Raw genomic sequence first — 16,029 nt, 5'->3', positions numbered from 1 at the left:
GACATTTAAAAAAATTCCATTTGTCCGTTTCTATACACATAGACGTCCTCCCATAGTACATTTTATTCATTCATCATTTATATTACAAAACATTGCTAAGGAAACTTCCTTGGTGTGACTTCCAAATTCAACCTTGTGTTATAGCTACAGGTGTAGACTAGCAAAAATGCATCGAGTAGGCTCACTTCTCCCTTTAAATTTCCACTTGCGGACACGCCTTGTGAATTTGTCCTCTCCCCGGCGAGCCCCCGGACCTCTCTGTGTTCCTTTTTTTTTTTTTTTTTTTTTTTTTTTTGAGACAGCGTCTCACTCTGTTGCCCAGGCTGGAGTGCAGTGGCGCGATCTCGGCTCACTGTAGCCTTCGCCTCCCAGGTTCAAGTGATTCTCCTGCCTCAGCCTCCCAAGTAGTTGAGACTTCAGGCGCGCGCCACCAGGCCCAGCTAATTTTTGTATTTTTAGTAGAGACGGCGTTTCGCCACGCTGGCCAGGCTGGTCTTGCACTCCTGACCTCAGGTGATCCGCCCGCCTCGGCCTCCCAAAGTGCTGGGATTGCAGGCGTGAGCCACCGCGCCCGGCCCCCCTGTCCCATTTTGACTGCCCAGTCCCCCAGGCCTCCGCTGGAAGGCGCTCACTAAAGGTTCACAGTCCGAAGCCGCATTCCCGGGCGCCCTCCCCGGCCCCTCCCATCCCACAGAGGTAGGGGTGGGTCCGTGGGTGTGGCAATGAACCACGTGTACCCACAGGACTCTCGAAGTGGGGGAGGGGGAGGCGGAGGGGGAGGGAGAGGGGGGCGCAGCACGCCACCCTCCTTTCTCCGCCCCAGCTCTACCCTCTCCGCTGTTCCCCCAGCGGCCTCCCCCAGCCCAGCCCAACCTCAGCCGGCCGCGGGAGGAGGCGGGAGCTGAGGCTTCGAACTGCCCCCTCCCACCTCCGCCTCTCCCTCCTCTTCTCTCCCCTTTTCCTCTTTCTCCTCCCCCATCCCACTTCTCTCTCCTTTTCCTCTTTTTTTCTCCCCTCCTCCCTCCACTCCACCCGCCTCCTTTTACCCCGCCCTGCCAGTCCTCCTCCCACTCGCCCCCTCCGCCTCCCTCCAGCTCCGCCGCCAGAGGCTGAGTCATCGCTGCGGCGCTGCCGGCCGTGCTGGGAGAGCGGGCGAGCAGGTAGGGAGAGTGTGAAGCAAGCGACGCCGTGCGACCCGGCGCCGCCGTCTGGGCCCTTTCCCGGAGAGGCCTGGGGAGGGGGCACCGAAGGGGGTTAGGGCTGCGGTGGGGGACGGGCGACGGGCCCCGGAAAGGCACAGATCTTAACCCTCAATCCCCATCCTTACAGGAGCCACTTTGCAGCATTCTCAAAGAGCCGCACATGCAAACTAATACCTAACATTAGGGTGGCATCCGGGCCAGGCATCTCAAACTGATGGCCCATGGACTGATCTGGCCGGCACCTGATCTTTATTTGGTTCACACAGTGTTGTGTTTGTTTGTTCTGAAGTTTTAACTATTAATAGTTGCCAATACTTAAACATCACTCATTTCTTGGAAAATCAAATTCCCAACTCAAAAAATTAGAATATATGGCAACGCATTTCCCATGATAACTCTAACCTGTTTCTGAGTGGGGATACCTTTGTGTAGTCAGGACATTGCACCCTCCCTACCTGCTCACCCTCTAGTTTGCCACAGTCTCCGCTACTCTTTACGGTTTCACCTAGGCCACTGAACTTCCTTTATGTTTCCTGCCAGGCCTCATATGGAATGATTTGTAGTCTAGTCCACCCCATTCATATTTTACATAGGGATTAGGAAGTGAGGGTAGGGCATTTCCCAAAGTCACATGTGGCCTTAAAGCTGAAGGGGAACCCCGCTTTTCCTCACCCACTAATCTTTTCTACCAAACCATTCTGACTCCTTTGGTATGCAGGCTAACATAGGGAATTCTTTTGTGAAAAGTGGGTTCCAGAAAATGATCTGGGGATCAGAGTAGACCCCAAATGGAAGGTGATTTGGAGTGTACAGCAGCTCCTCTTTGGAGTTGATGGTAGCTTCTCACACAGTCTTTCCCTTGGGGAGGCAATAGATGACAAAACTAGGGTGGATAGATGGATGGAACAGCTGGCCAATCTGGTATATTTGGTTATAATAAGTTGTTTTCGGGTCATTGGAAACCTGGCTTATGAGACACTGTTGCATAAGGGCTACAAAGGCAGTATGCCACTTTGCTTGGATTATTCTCTAGACTAGTGCTTCTCAGCTCCTAATGTGTACATGATTCCTATAAAGTGTAGATTCTGGCTGGGCATGGTGGCTCACATCTGTAATCCCAGCACTTTAGGAGGCCGAGGCAGGAGAATTGCTTGAGCCCAGGAAATTTGCGACCAGCCTGGGCAACATGGTGAGATCCCAGTCTGTACAAAAAATTTAAAAATTAGTTGGATGTGGTGGCCTGTGCCACCTACTTGGGAGGCTGAGGCAGGAGGATCCACTGAACCCAGGAGGTGGGGACTATAGTAAGCTGTGTTTGTGCCACTATACTCTAGCCTGGGCAACACAGTGAGACCCTTTCACAAAAAAAAAAAAAAAGAAAGAAAAAAAATTTAAAGTGTAGATTCTGATTCAGCAGGGCTGGATGGAACCCAAGATCCTGCATTTCTGACAAACTTCCAGGTGATGCCAGTGTTGCAGGCCCCTAGACCCTCCTGCCTTTGAGTGGCAAGGCTGTGTACTCCTTGCAGTTCCGGTCTATTAATGGGTATCATTGCTGCATGACAGCCAAGAGAAGGGGTTTGAAGTCCCACCGTGGACTTCACAGTGGATCTCAGCCTACCCCTTCACAGTCAGCTAACCTCAGGCAGGCTGCTCATCCTCTCTGTGCCTCCATTTTTCCATCTGTTCCATTGAAATCAAAGAATAGTTACTTCCTTAGGAGAATAAAACAGGCAGAATGAATGTGTGGCCCCAGCACAGTCTGTGCCTCATGGCAGGCCCTCTGTAAAGGTAGTTTCTACCATTGTGCACTGTCTTGTGGGCAGTGAAACCCAGAAGCGACGTGGTTAGGGAGTGGGATATGGAAGGGATATGTAAGGTATTTCAGGATAAGAATTGCACCCCTTGGCTGGGTGCGGTGGCTCATGCCTGTAATCTCAGCACTTTGGGAGGCAGAGATGGGCAGATCACAAGGTCAGCAGTTTGAGACCAGCGTGACCAACATGGTGAAACCCCATCTCTACTGAAAAATACAAAAATTAGCCGGGCATGGTAGCATGCACCTGTAATCCCAGCGAATCCCAGTTACTCAGGAGGCTGAGGCAGGAGAATCACTTGAACCCGGAGGGTGGAGGTTGCAGTGAGCTGAGATTGCGCCACTGCACTCCAGCCTGGGTGACAGAGCGACATAGCATCTCAAAAAAAAAAAAAAAAAAAAAGAATTGTACCCCTTAATGTGGGCTTCTGAGCCATGCAGGGTGGTCAGTGCCCAGCTTACCTCTTAATGCTCTCCCACCTCTGTCCATGCTTCCACCACAATGGCCACCTATTAGGTCCTTCAGCCATGGTGCCTTCTCCCCTCAGAGGCCTTGTACATGCTGTTCCTCATATTCCAAGCTGGCTGGCTCCTTCTTATCCTTCAGTCTCAGCTCCTGTGTTACTTCCTTGGGGGTACCTTCCCTGATCTCAGAAGTCTAAGGGTTTAGCGTAGAAAGTGGGGAGCAGGGAACATCTCTCTGGGCTGCATGTACATAGGGAAGTCACCGTATCTACTTAGATTCTAAGTTTATTTAGAGCAGCTTTGGGTAGGGGTGAACTAAACGCTGCCTCTGCTAGTCTATACCGTGCCTTTGTGCAGATTAGAAAAAGGGGTCGGACACAGTGGCTCACACCTGTAATTCCAACACTTTGGGAGGCCAAGGTGAGAGAAACACTTGAGGCCAGGAGTTTGAGATCAGGCTGGGCAACATAGTAAGACCTCAACTCTACAATTTTTTTTTTTTTTTAAATTTTAGAGACAGAGTCTTGCTATGTTGCCAGGCTTCGTGCAGCATATAAACTGTACAGCCTTAAGTGGCAACCCTACTGCTAATGCTTCCCCAAGCTACCTCGTGATTCGCTTAATCCTCCTGTGCCTAGATTAAGTCTCTTTTATAAACTTTCTTAACCCCATAAAACTCATCACAATTGGGATTAGATATCTAGGGAGTTATTTATTTAAAATCGGTCCCCTACACTAGATTGTATTGCATCAAGGCAAAGACAAATCCATCTTGTTCTAGGCTCTATCACTAGTGCTTAGCACGGTTCTTGCACCATAGCAGATGCTCCACAAATGTTTTCTGAATATTTCAGGAGCTCATTCTCTACCAGGAAAGCTAGGACTCTTACTGAAACAACTGTGACATAGGGTGAGACAGGCGCAGAGCTAAATGTGTGGTGCAGCCCCAAGGAGGAAGATGTCACTTCTGGCTGCGGGGATGCTCAGGAAGAGGTGGTGTTTTGGCTGGGTCTGACAGAACAGATGGAGTTCATTAGCCTTAGATGAGTGGGGGAGTGTTCTTGGCGTTGGGAATAGCAAAAGCAAAGGTGCAGAGGGAAAAAAGTTCAATGTGTTCCGAAGACAAGTCCCAAATTGTGATCAGCAGAGTGGCCAAATGTGTTTTGTGAATTACCTGCCAATATTTATTTTAAAATCAGGAGATTTCACATAAAGACCCAGATTTTCCAATTGTCTTGAAAAATTGAAAGCTCCCACCAGGTAGCAATAGACTGGCACTGAGAAGTGGCCGTTCGTTTTGAAAGTGTGGGTTTACTCCAGTTTGCCACAGTCCTCACCTTTCCCAGTTGCATCACACCCAGCTCTCTTCACTCATTACTGTCCCTTTCTGGCTTTGGAGATGGCAGACAGACCGTTTGATTGGCACACATGAGAGTTGTAAGGAAGATTGGTTCAGATCCTACAGAACTTTAAATGCCAGCTAATTAAGTAAGTTGGTAACTCTGCAGGGAGTTCAGGGGTCTTCTCCAGTCCCATGGAACACTGTCCAGGTATCCCTTGGCAGAGCCATGCCTGACTTCAGAAGAAGGAACTTCAGGCCAAGAAGGTTGGTGAAGTTCTGGAAACCATGGAAGCAGAGCTCCGCATGAGGCTTTCATAGAGAGAAATCAGTCTCTGTCTCTCCTAGACCGACCCATCAGTTTAGGCATGGTGCTGTGTGGTCTTGCTAAGAGGCAGGGGTGGGTCCTGGGGAAGATGGATGGTGCTTCCAAAAGGCTAAATTTTTATTTTTTGAAATGGAGTCTCACTCTGTTGCCCAGGCTGGAGTGCAGTGGCGTGATCTCGGCTCACTGAAGCTCCACCTCCTGGGTTCATGCCATTCTCCTGCCTCAGCCTCCCGAGTAGCTGGGATATAGGTGCCCGCCACCACACCCATCTAATTTTTTGTATTTTTAGTAGAGACGGGGTTTTCACTGTGTTAGCCAGGATGGTCTTGATTTCCTGACCTCGTGATCCACCCACCTCAGCCTCACAAAGTGCTGGGATTACAGGCGTGAGCCAGTGTACCCGGCCCAAAAGGCTAAATTTTAATCTCAAAGGTTTCTGATTACTGACACATAGGTGATATCTAACTTGCTTTTGTTTAGCCTTGAATATTTTCAAATATAATCTTTAATATTTCTGTTACAATATTGTAGTTTTCTTCTGTTTATAAAAATAATACATCATTTGAAAAAAAATTGGAGAACATAGAAAAATAAAGATGAAGATAATAATCTATAGTAATCCTCCCACCCAGATGTAACATGTTAACTTGTTGGTGAATTTCCTTATGTCTATTTTTTTCAGTGTATTTATACTTTTTTTTGTTTTTTTTTTTTGTGAGACAGAGTCTCACTCTGTCGCCCAGGCTGGAGTACAGTGGCATGATCTTGGCTCACTGCAAGCTCCACTTCCCAGGTTTACGCCATTCTCCTGCCTCAGCCTCCTAAGTAGCTGGGACTACAGGCGCCTACCACCACACCTGGCTAATTTTTTGTATTTTTAGTAGAGATGGGGTTTCACTGTGTTAGCCAGGATGGTTTCGATCTCCTGACCTCGTGATCCACCTGCCTCAGCTTCCCAAAGTGCTGGGATTACAGGCGTGAGCCACCACACCCGGCCTGTATTTATATTTTTTAAAAAACAAAGTTGGGAGGCTGGGCACTCATGCCAGAGCTTTGGAAGGCAAATGTGGCAGGATAGCTTGAGGCTAGGAGTTCAAGACCAGCCAGGACAACGTGGATAGAACCCGTCTCAACAAAAAAAAATTTTTAACTAGCTGGGCAGCAGCCAGCTCTGCCTCTGCCAGGGCCTGGAGTCCTGGGTGAATCCTGCAGGTTTTTGGTTGCACTGGCCCAGGAAGGAAGTTGGGGTTTGTCAGGTGGGCTCTCCTGGGGGTCCTCTAGTGGCAGAGGTGAGTAGGGGATTATCCGAGGCATCTGGAGATGCATGTCCCTCAGTTTCCCTGCCCCTCCCTTTCTGAGTAGGTGTACAAATGAGTGACCTAGGCTAAGAAGTGAGTTGCCACAGTGAAATGGGTTGGTTTTTGTCTTTGACACTTAGGGTCTGGGCCCCTCGCATTTGCAGCCTGTTGTGACAGACACAGGGAGCTCTATGTGCCAGCCTGTGGTTGCCCTGCTGTAGGGTGTCCTGGGGGTGGCGAGGCTCCTGTGCTCTCGTCCGGGGAGGGGGTGTGCTGTGCTGGGCACTCTATCCCTGAATATAGTTTATTTTTTCTACATTTGAATTCTGTTGTAGATTTATGTAAAAATACATTCTCTTTTTGAAAAATAAAAAATTTCACGTCTTAAAAAAAAAAATTAGCTGGGCAGGCCGGGCAAGGTGGGTCAAGCCTATAATCCCAGCACTTGGGGAGACTGAGGCGGGCGGATCACCTGAGGCCAAGAGTTTGAAACCAGCCTGGCCAACGTGGTGAAACCCTGTCTCTTTCTACTAAAAATACAAAAATTAGCCAGGCGTGGTGGTGGGTGCCGGTAATCCTAGCTACTCAGGAGGCTGAGGAGGAGAATCACTCGAACCCAGGAGGTGGAGGTTGCAGTGAGCCAAGATCACACCCCTGCACTCCAGCCTGGGTGGCAGAGGGAGACTCCATCTCAAAAAAAAAAAAAAAAAAAATTATCTAGGTCTAGTGGCACATGCCTGTAGTCCTAGCTACTTGGAAGGCTGAGGTAGGAGGATCTCTTGAGTCCAGAAGGTCGAGGCTGCAGTGAACCATGAATGCATCACTTCATTCCAGCTTGGGCGACAGAATGAGACTCTGGTTCAAAAGTGAAATAAAACAACATTGGAGTCATATTTCTTTTGCCCTTGATTTGCCCTTTTTCACTTAACATTATATGGTGAATCTTTGTGAGAATGTATTAATGCATTCCTTTCATAAAATTTTTACATAAAAATTAAATTCAGAAAAGAAAAATACTATATATTGATACCATTTTTCCAAGTTATTAAATATGCTTTGAAAAAACATTTTGTGCAGGGCGCAGTGGCTCATGTCTGTAATCCTAGCACTTTGGGAGGCCGAGGTGGGTGGATCACCTGAGGTCAGGAGTTCGAGACCAGCCTGACCAACATGGTGAAACTCGGTCTTTACTAAAAAAATACAAACTTCACCCGGTGTGGTGGCAGGTGTGTGTAATCCCAGCTACTTGGGAGGCTGAGGCAGGAGAATCGCTTGAACCCAGGAGGCAGAGGTTGCAGTGAGCCAACATCGTGCCATTGCACTCCAACCCAAATGACAGTGCAAGACTCTGTCTCAAATAATAATAATAATTAGCTGGGCAAGGTGGCAGGGACCTGTAATTCCAGCTACTCTGGAGGCTGATGCAGGAGACTCACTTGAACTTAAGAGGCAGAGGTTGCAGTGAGCCGAGATCCTACCATTTCACTCCAGCCTGGGCTACAGACCATGACTCCATCTTTAAAAAAAAAAAAGAAAGAAAAGAAAAGAAAAATCATTTTGCCTGTTTGTTTCCTTCCATTCTCCAAGTATAATCAGAGATCTAACTCTGTTCATTTTGCCTAAACAGATAAAATTAATATTATCACCTCCATTTTACAGAGGAAGTTGAGACTCAAAAATGAAGTGATTGGGCCTGGCGTGGTGGCTCACGCCTATAATCCCAGCGCTTTGGGAGGCCAAGGCGGGCGGATCACCTGAAGTCAGGAGTTCGAGACCAGCCTGGCCATCATGGTGAAATGCTGTCTCCACTAAAAATACAAAAAAATTAGCTGGGCATGGTGACACGCGCCTGTAATCCCAGCTACTCAGGAGGCTGAGGCAGGAGAAGCGCTTGAAGCTGGGAGGTGGAGGTTGCAGTGAGCAGAGATCGCGCCATTGTACTCCAGGCTGGGTGACAGAGCCAGACTCCGTCTCCAAAAAAATTAAAATTTAAATTTAAAAAAAATGAAGTGATTTACTCAAAATCAAGTAGCTAGCAGCCCTCGGAAGGCAGGACTACAAACCTCAGGCCTTCTGAATCTAGGTTAGTGGTGCAGGGGAGGGCACGCACACAAGCCTGCTCCCCCTACCCCACTGCAGTTAGACAATGACAGCTGTGCTTTAAGTTCTGAGAATTAAGGATTTAAACTGAATGAAGTTAATTTGGGTGGACTTCATGGAAGCAGCAGGCTTCACGTAGGATAGAGAAAAGGTCTATCAAATTCATAGGTACATTAGGCACCCAACCCTACTGATTCCTGGGCTAATAACAACTGGCCTTTGTCGCTGCAAGCCCCTTACTAAGGCCTTGAATACTCCTTATGTTAGTTAATCCTCACACCCAACTGTATGAAGCACTGTTATTTTCACCGATTTAAAATGAAGAAACAGAAGTACAGAGAGGGAAAGTGACCAGCTCAGGATGGCAGGGTACCAGGGCAGAGACTTGAACTTGGTCCGCCCGGCCCCAGAGCGGGACCCGCCACTGCCTCCAGGCACCCTCCCTTCCTGGGTGATGACTGAGCCCCAGGCGGAGGCTTTGTCCCCCCAGCTGCGGAGAGCAGAGACTCCCAGACACGAAGGGCCCCACCCGCACTGGTGGTGTGCAGAGGACACGCAGGCCTCGCTAGGATGATGCGGGCGGGGGTGCTGTGCGACAACTGCCTGGCGGGACAGGTCGCCTGAGCCCGTTTCCACTGCTGCGCCGTTCTCAGGATTCCCGAAGGGGGAAAATAGATTAAAAAAAAAAAAAAAATGGATTCCCCGGAGTATTCGGCATCCCAGCTGCCAGTCCACAGCCACAGTATCTTGATTCCTCTTTGATTCTGAAATAAATTCCATCAAGAAAGAGTATCATGGCTGGGCGCGGTGGCTCACGCCTGTAATCCGAGCACTTTGGGAGACCGAGGAGAGCGGATCACGAGGTGAGGAGATCGAGACCATCCTGGCTAACACGGTGAAACCCGTCTCTCCTAAAAATAAAAACATTAACTGGGCGTGGTGGTGGGCGCCTGTAGGCCCAGCTACTCGGGAGGCTGAGGCAGGAGAATGGTGTGAACCCGGGAGGCGGAGCTTGCATTGAGCCAAGATCGCACCACTGCACTCCAGCCTGGGCGACAGAGCGAGACTCCGTCTCAAAAAAACAAAAACAAAAACAAACCAAAAAAGAGTATCAGACTTGCAATCAAGAGATACGGCCTGAGTTCTAGTCCTGCCCCTGCCACGACCTGACTGTGTGACTTTGGGCCAGTCGCTTCCCCTCTCTGGGCGGCGGAGGTTAAAGCTGGCCCTTTTCCCTGTCTCTGCATCTCACATCCCCCTGCGACGTGGCCATCGAGCTTTCGGGGTGCTGGGGGGCACGAGCTGCACGCAGGTCGCGGGGTCCGCGGGTGGCGGCCCACTCTACTTCCGCCGTGTGCCCAGCGTGGGGAGCCGTTGAAACGGCTCCAGGATCCTGCGGAGACTCAGCCCCGCCCCACTGCCCTTCGGCGTGAAGATCTGCACAAGGTCTGGGAGGCTCTTGCATTCCTCCCTCGGTCCCTTTTCCCTGGGGCAGCTCACGTGAATGGGCACCTATCCTCCAACCTGATAGTGCTCCTAGGCAGCTCGGCAGCCCTCGGTTCATCCTCCACAGAGCCGCGGGTGAGCGTTGTCAGACACAGCCCTGCTGGCCCTTTCCATTCTTTTTTTTTTTTTTTTTTTTTCTTTTTTGAGGTAGAGTTTCTATCGCCTCGGCTGGAATGCAGTGGCGCGATCTCGGCTCACTGCAACCTGCCCCTCCGGGGCTTTTAGCCTCGTGCTTTAGCCTCCTGAGTAGCTGAGACTACAGGCATGCACCACCACTGTGACCGGTCACAAGCAGGTTTCTTTGTTTCATTTTGTTTTGAGACAGGGTCTCACTCTATTGCCCAGGCTGGAGTGCAATGGCATGATCTCCGCTCACTGCAGCCTCAAACTGTTGGGCTCAAGCAATCCTCCCACCTCAGCCGGCTAATTTTTGTATTTTTAGCAGAGACGGGGTTTCACCATTCGTTGGCCAGGCTGGTCTTGAACATCTGACCTCAGGCGATCCACCCGCCTCCACCGCCCAAAGTGCTGGAAATACAGGCGTGAGCCACCGCGCCCAGCCCTGCTGGTCCCTGTGGAAGGAAACCTTCGCTGGCTCCCTAGTGCCCTGGAATAACACTGAAACCCCTGGAATAACACTGAAGGCCTGTCTCCATCTGCCCCAACATCACTCCCCAGTTTCACGTTCCTCCCTCACCTTAAGGAAGTGCTTAGAGATTTTTAAAGCAGAGGTTCAGGAGTCTACCAGTTCCTAGCTATGTGACTTTAGGCCAGTTGCTGCTTATTGCTAAACCTTGATTTCCACATCCTTAAAATGGGGGTGGCAGCACCCATTCCACAGTACAGGCTGAGGATTAAGTGAGTCACTTAGCATAGTTCCTGGAACATACTCAACTCACCCTAAGTGCTTGTTGTTATAATTCTCAACCCACATTTGGCTACCACCTCCTACTTCCTCAAGCTTGTCATTGTCTTTCCCTACATTGTGACTCCACGCATACCTGGAAAGCCCTTACTCTTCCCTTCCCCACCCAGTAGGTTCTTACACACCCTTTAAAGCCCAAATCAAAGGCCATACCCTTCCTGCCAACAGGATGAAGAATTCTTCCTCTATCTGTTCATCATCACCTAGGGACCACACTTAACATCACACACGGTGGACAGCTAGCATTAAGTGCCTCCTGCCAACCTCAAAGAGGCTGGGGCACAAAATATAATTTAAAGAGTTTACTTGAGGCTGGGCGCCATGACTCAAGCCTGTAATCTCAGCACTTTGGGAGGCCGAGATGGGCGGATCACAAGGTCAGGAGATCGAGACCATCCTGGCTAACACCGTGAAACCCCGTCTCTACTGAAAAAAATACAAAAAACTAGCCGGTCGAGGTGGTGGGCGCCTGTAGTCCCAGCTACTCAGGAGGCTGAGGCAGGAGAATGGTGTAAACCCAGAAGGCAGAGCTTGCAGTGAGCTGAGATCCGGCCACTGCACTCCAGACTGGGCGACAAAGCGAGACTCTGTCTTAAAAAAAAAAAAAAAGAAAAAAAAGAGTTTAATTGAGTCAGTGTGAGGACAGCTGCTGAGAAGACTCAGAACCAAATAATCTCAGATAGGAGCTCCATTTGGCCTTTGTTACATACAAGCAGGTGTTTAAACATATATATGTGTGTATATATATTTTTCCTCCCACCTCAGCCTCCCTAGTAGCTAGGGACTACAGGCATGCACCACCATACTCAACAAATTTTAATTTTTAATTTTTTTTTTTTTTTGTAGAGACAAAGTCTCACTATGTTGCCCAGGCTGTTCTCGAACTCCTGGGCTCAAGGGATCCTCCTGCCTCAGCCTCCCAAAGTGCTGGGATTATAGGTGTGAGCCACTGTGACCGGTCACAAGCAGGTTTTTTTGTTTCATTTTGTTTTGAGACAGGGTCTCACTCTATTGCCCAGGCTGGAGAGCAGTAGCATGATCTCGGCTCACTGCAGCCTCAAACTGTTGGGCTCAAGCAATCCTCCCACCTCAGCCTCCTAAGTAGCTGGGACCACAGACATGAGCCACCATGCCTTGCTAATTTTTTATTTTGTTGTAGAGACGGATTTTGCCATGTTGCCCAGGCTCACAAGCAGGTTTCTAAAGACAAAAAAAGAATAAGGAGAGGGCTGTTACACAGTTTTGTGTCAGGAATTCTCATTGGTTTACAGAAATAACATTGGTTCGTGATTGGCCATACATTGTTTAGCTATAGGGTGTGGATTGTAGTGTCTGGTGTAGCATTATTCAGTTAATTTATAGCTACTGGAAGCAATGGCAATAGCATGTAGTTTTTGTTTTTTTTGAGACAGAGTCTTGCTCTGTTGCCCAGGCTGGAGTGCAGTGGTGCGATCTTGGCTCACTGCAACCACTGCTTCCTGGGTTCAAGCGATTCTCCTGCCTCAGCCTCCTGAGCAACTGGGACTACAGGCCACCTTGCCCAGCTAATTTTTGTATTTTTAGTAGAGACGGGGTTTCACCATGTTGGCCAGGATGGTCTCAATTTCTTGACCTCGTGATCCACCTGCCTCGGCCTCCCAAAGTGCTGGGGTTACAGGTGTGAGTCACTGCGCCCGGTCTAGCAAGCAGTTTTAAGAGATGAATACATAGCTTAAAGTGGGATGTAGGACTGATTACTGTCTCATTTATTAATTTAAGAGGACTTGAATTGCTCAGATGAAAGTTCTTTTCTCACCCCTAATAGGACGGAGTAGACTACATAGCTCCACCTATTTTTGCTCCTGTGGAAAATATTGAGCCTGAATCTAATGAGGCCTCTAAGAACTAGCTTCAGTTACAAGTTCAGGGGATAGAGGAGCACGTTAAACAACACACAAAGAAGCTATCAGATAAAGCCAGAATGTGCAACAGTTTATAAGACAACTGCCATAATCTCTTAAAAGCCAATGTTGTAAGAACAAAAAAAGTAATGGGGAGGAGGTTCTAGATTTAAAGAGACCTAATAGTCTAACAGCCAAATATAAGATGTGATTCTTGATTATATCTTGATTTATTACTATAAAAAAATAAGGACTACATTTTAATTTTTATCATATTTATTTATTTATTTTGAGACAGGGTCTCACTCTGTTGCCCAGGTTGAAGTGCAGTGGTGCGATCCTAGCTCACTGCAAGCTCAAATTCCTAGACTCAAGCCATCCTCCCTCGTCAGCCTCCCCACAGCTGGAACTATAGGTGCAAGACATCATACCTGGCCATTTTTTGTTTTTAATTTTAGTAGTGATGGCATCTCATTACATTGCCCAGGCTGGCCTTGAACTCCTAGCTTCAAGCCACCTTCCCACATTGACTTCCCAAAGCACTGAGATTACAGGTGTGAGTGACTACACCTGGCCCACCATGCTTTAGACAATGGGGAAATTTCACTATGAACTTAGTATTAGATGATACAAGAAAATTATTGCTAATTTTGTGAGAGGTGGTAAGTGTATTGTTGTTATGGAAGAGAATGATCTAATTTTTGGAAATACATGCTGAAGTGTTTAGGGCTGAAGTGTTAGAATATCTGTAATTAGCTTTAAAATGCTTTAGCCACAGATTTTATATATAGCGAGATGGAGAAAACAGTAAAATGTTGACAATTGTTGCTATGTGATTGATGTATAGGTATTTGGTTTATTGTTTTTTCTATTTTTCTGATATTTTCAAAATAAAAAATTTCTTTCCTTTTTTTGAGACATGGTCTCAACTCCGGGACTCAAGCAATCCTCCTGCCTCAGCCTCCCAAAGTATTGGGATTACAGGCGTGAGCCACTGCACCTGGCCCAAAATACAAAGTTTTTTAAAAAAACACTTCTCCAGTGCTCTAATAGCAAATTTGGGGCCCTCATTAATATCACAATGTGGCCACACGCGGTGGCTCATGCGTGTAATCCCAGCACTTTGGGAGGCCGAGGTGGGCAGATCACAAGGTCAGGAGTTCGAGACCAGCCTGACCAACATGGTGAAATTCCATCTCTACTAAAAATACAAAAATTAGCTGGGCGTGGTGGCACACACCTGTAAACCCTGCTACTCAGGAGGCTGAGGCAGGAGAAACACTTGAACCTGGGAGGCGGAGGTTGTAGTGAGCCAAGATCGTGCCACTGCATTCTGGCCTGGAAGACAGAGCAAGGCTCCGTCTCAAAAAAAAAAAGAGTTATAGACTACCCTGGCCAACATGGTGAAACCCTGTCTCTATTAAAAATACAAAAATTAGCCAGGCGTGGTGACGCATACCTGTAATCCCAGCTACTTGGGAGGCTGAGGCAGGAGAATCCCTTGAATCCGGGATGCAAAGGTTATAGTGAGCCAAGATCGTGCCACTGCACTCTGGCCTGGGCGACAGAGCAAGACTGTATCTCAAAAAAAAAAAAAAAAATTGTAATCTATTGCTGGCATACATCACCTCCATACACGGAATCACAATATATGGAGGTGATATAAGCTAGTAGCTCTTGCCATTCAGATGGCAGATTATGGGCTCCTGGGGATAGCAGCTAGGTTTAGATCAACTATATTTATCTCTGAGTGTCCAGTACATAGTAAATATTCAATAAACTCTCATTGAGGCTGGGTGCGGTGGCTCACTCCTATAATCCTAGCACTTTGGGAGGCCAAGGCAGGCAGATCGCTTGAGACCAGGAGTTTGAGACCAGCCTGGGTAACATGGAGAAACACTTTTTCTACAAAAAATTAAGGCCGGGCTCAGTGGCTCATGCCTGTAATGCCAGCACTTTGGGAGGCCGAGGCGGGCGGATCACGAGGTCAGGAGATCCAGACCATCCTGGCTAACACAGTGAAACCCCGTCTCTACTAAAAATACAAAAAAGTAGACGGGAGTAGTGGCGGGCGCCTGTAGTCCCAGCTACTTGAGAGGCTGAGGCAGGAGAATGGCATAAACCCGGGAGGCGGAGCTTGCAGTGAGCTGAGATCCGGCCACTGCACTCCAGTCTGGGCGACAGAGCGTGACTTCGTCTCAAAAAAAAAAAATTAAAAAAAAAATTAAAAAATTAGCCGGGCATGGTGGCACGTGCCTGTAGTCCCAGCTACTCGGGAGGCTGAGGTGGGAGAATTGCTTGAGCCTGGGAGGTTGAGGCTGCAGTGAGCTGATATTGTGCCACTACACTCCAGCCTGAGTACAGACAGAGACCCTGTCTGGAAAACAACAGCAGCAGCAACAGCAACAAAACCAAAACAAATGCTCATTGAAAGAATGAAGACTCTACTATGGCTGGAGTGCATGGTTCATTAGTAAACTTACTCTTAGGAATCTCTGAATGAAAGATGATAATGGGAAATGTTTTTCAAGCCCTTACTGTGTGCCAAGCTTGGTGCAAAGTCCTTCATATGCATTGTCTCATGGAATCCTCACAGTGGTCCTATAAGGTAAAGAAAATACTAGTCCCATTTTACCCCTGAGAAAACTGACACACAGAAAGGTGAAAGAGCTTGCCCCTACGTTATTCAGTTAGTAATGGCAGAAGCAGCAGCTGGTTCTCACCCTTACACTCCATTGACTGGTACCTTTCTTGTATCATCTGTAAATCAAGGAAAATGACCAAGGCAGGTATCAGTCATTTTAGGAGGAGGTTTACTTGCCAAAGTTAAGGACGCAAGCCTGGGAGACAGGTATATTCCTTTCTCCAAAGATGATTTTGAGGGCTTCAGTATTTAAAAAGAGAAAGGGTAGATATTGGGGGAATGCACAATTTTCATGTGAGGGGGTATGGAGGAAATCGTCATTCATTCCTTGACTGGCCCAGGGAATCTGCATTTTTACATAAGATAACGTAAACAATAGGGCAAAGGAAGCAATCCGATATGCATTTGTGTCAGGGGAGCAGAGAGATGACTTTGAGTTCTGTCCTGTGTCATGCACGTGTGATGATAAGCTGTCAATTTACATTGCCAGGGTGAAATTCAACGGAATTGTTTTAGGGTAAAGATC

General features: G+C 48.0%; 1 protein-coding gene across 3 annotated transcripts in view; it reads left to right on the top strand.

The window, feature by feature from the left end:
• Window positions 1-1,103: 1,103 nt before the first annotated feature.
• LARP1 (La ribonucleoprotein 1, translational regulator) overlaps window positions 1,104-16,029 on the top strand; it is a 138,149-nt gene continuing 123,223 nt past the window's right edge. For all 3 annotated transcript variants that reach the window (XM_038005680.2, XM_038005679.2, XM_008015097.3), the window contains exon 1: window positions 1,104-1,160. The gene's annotated coding sequence lies outside the window, so the exon portion shown is untranslated. The remainder of the gene's footprint in view (window positions 1,161-16,029) is intronic.

The sequence above is a fragment of the Chlorocebus sabaeus genome, chromosome 23, assembly GCF_047675955.1.
Source record: "Chlorocebus sabaeus isolate Y175 chromosome 23, mChlSab1.0.hap1, whole genome shotgun sequence".
NCBI classification, from domain to species: domain Eukaryota; kingdom Metazoa; phylum Chordata; class Mammalia; order Primates; family Cercopithecidae; genus Chlorocebus; species Chlorocebus sabaeus.
Note: the sequence above shows the minus strand (reverse complement) of the source record. Positions and strands in the feature narration are given on the sequence as shown.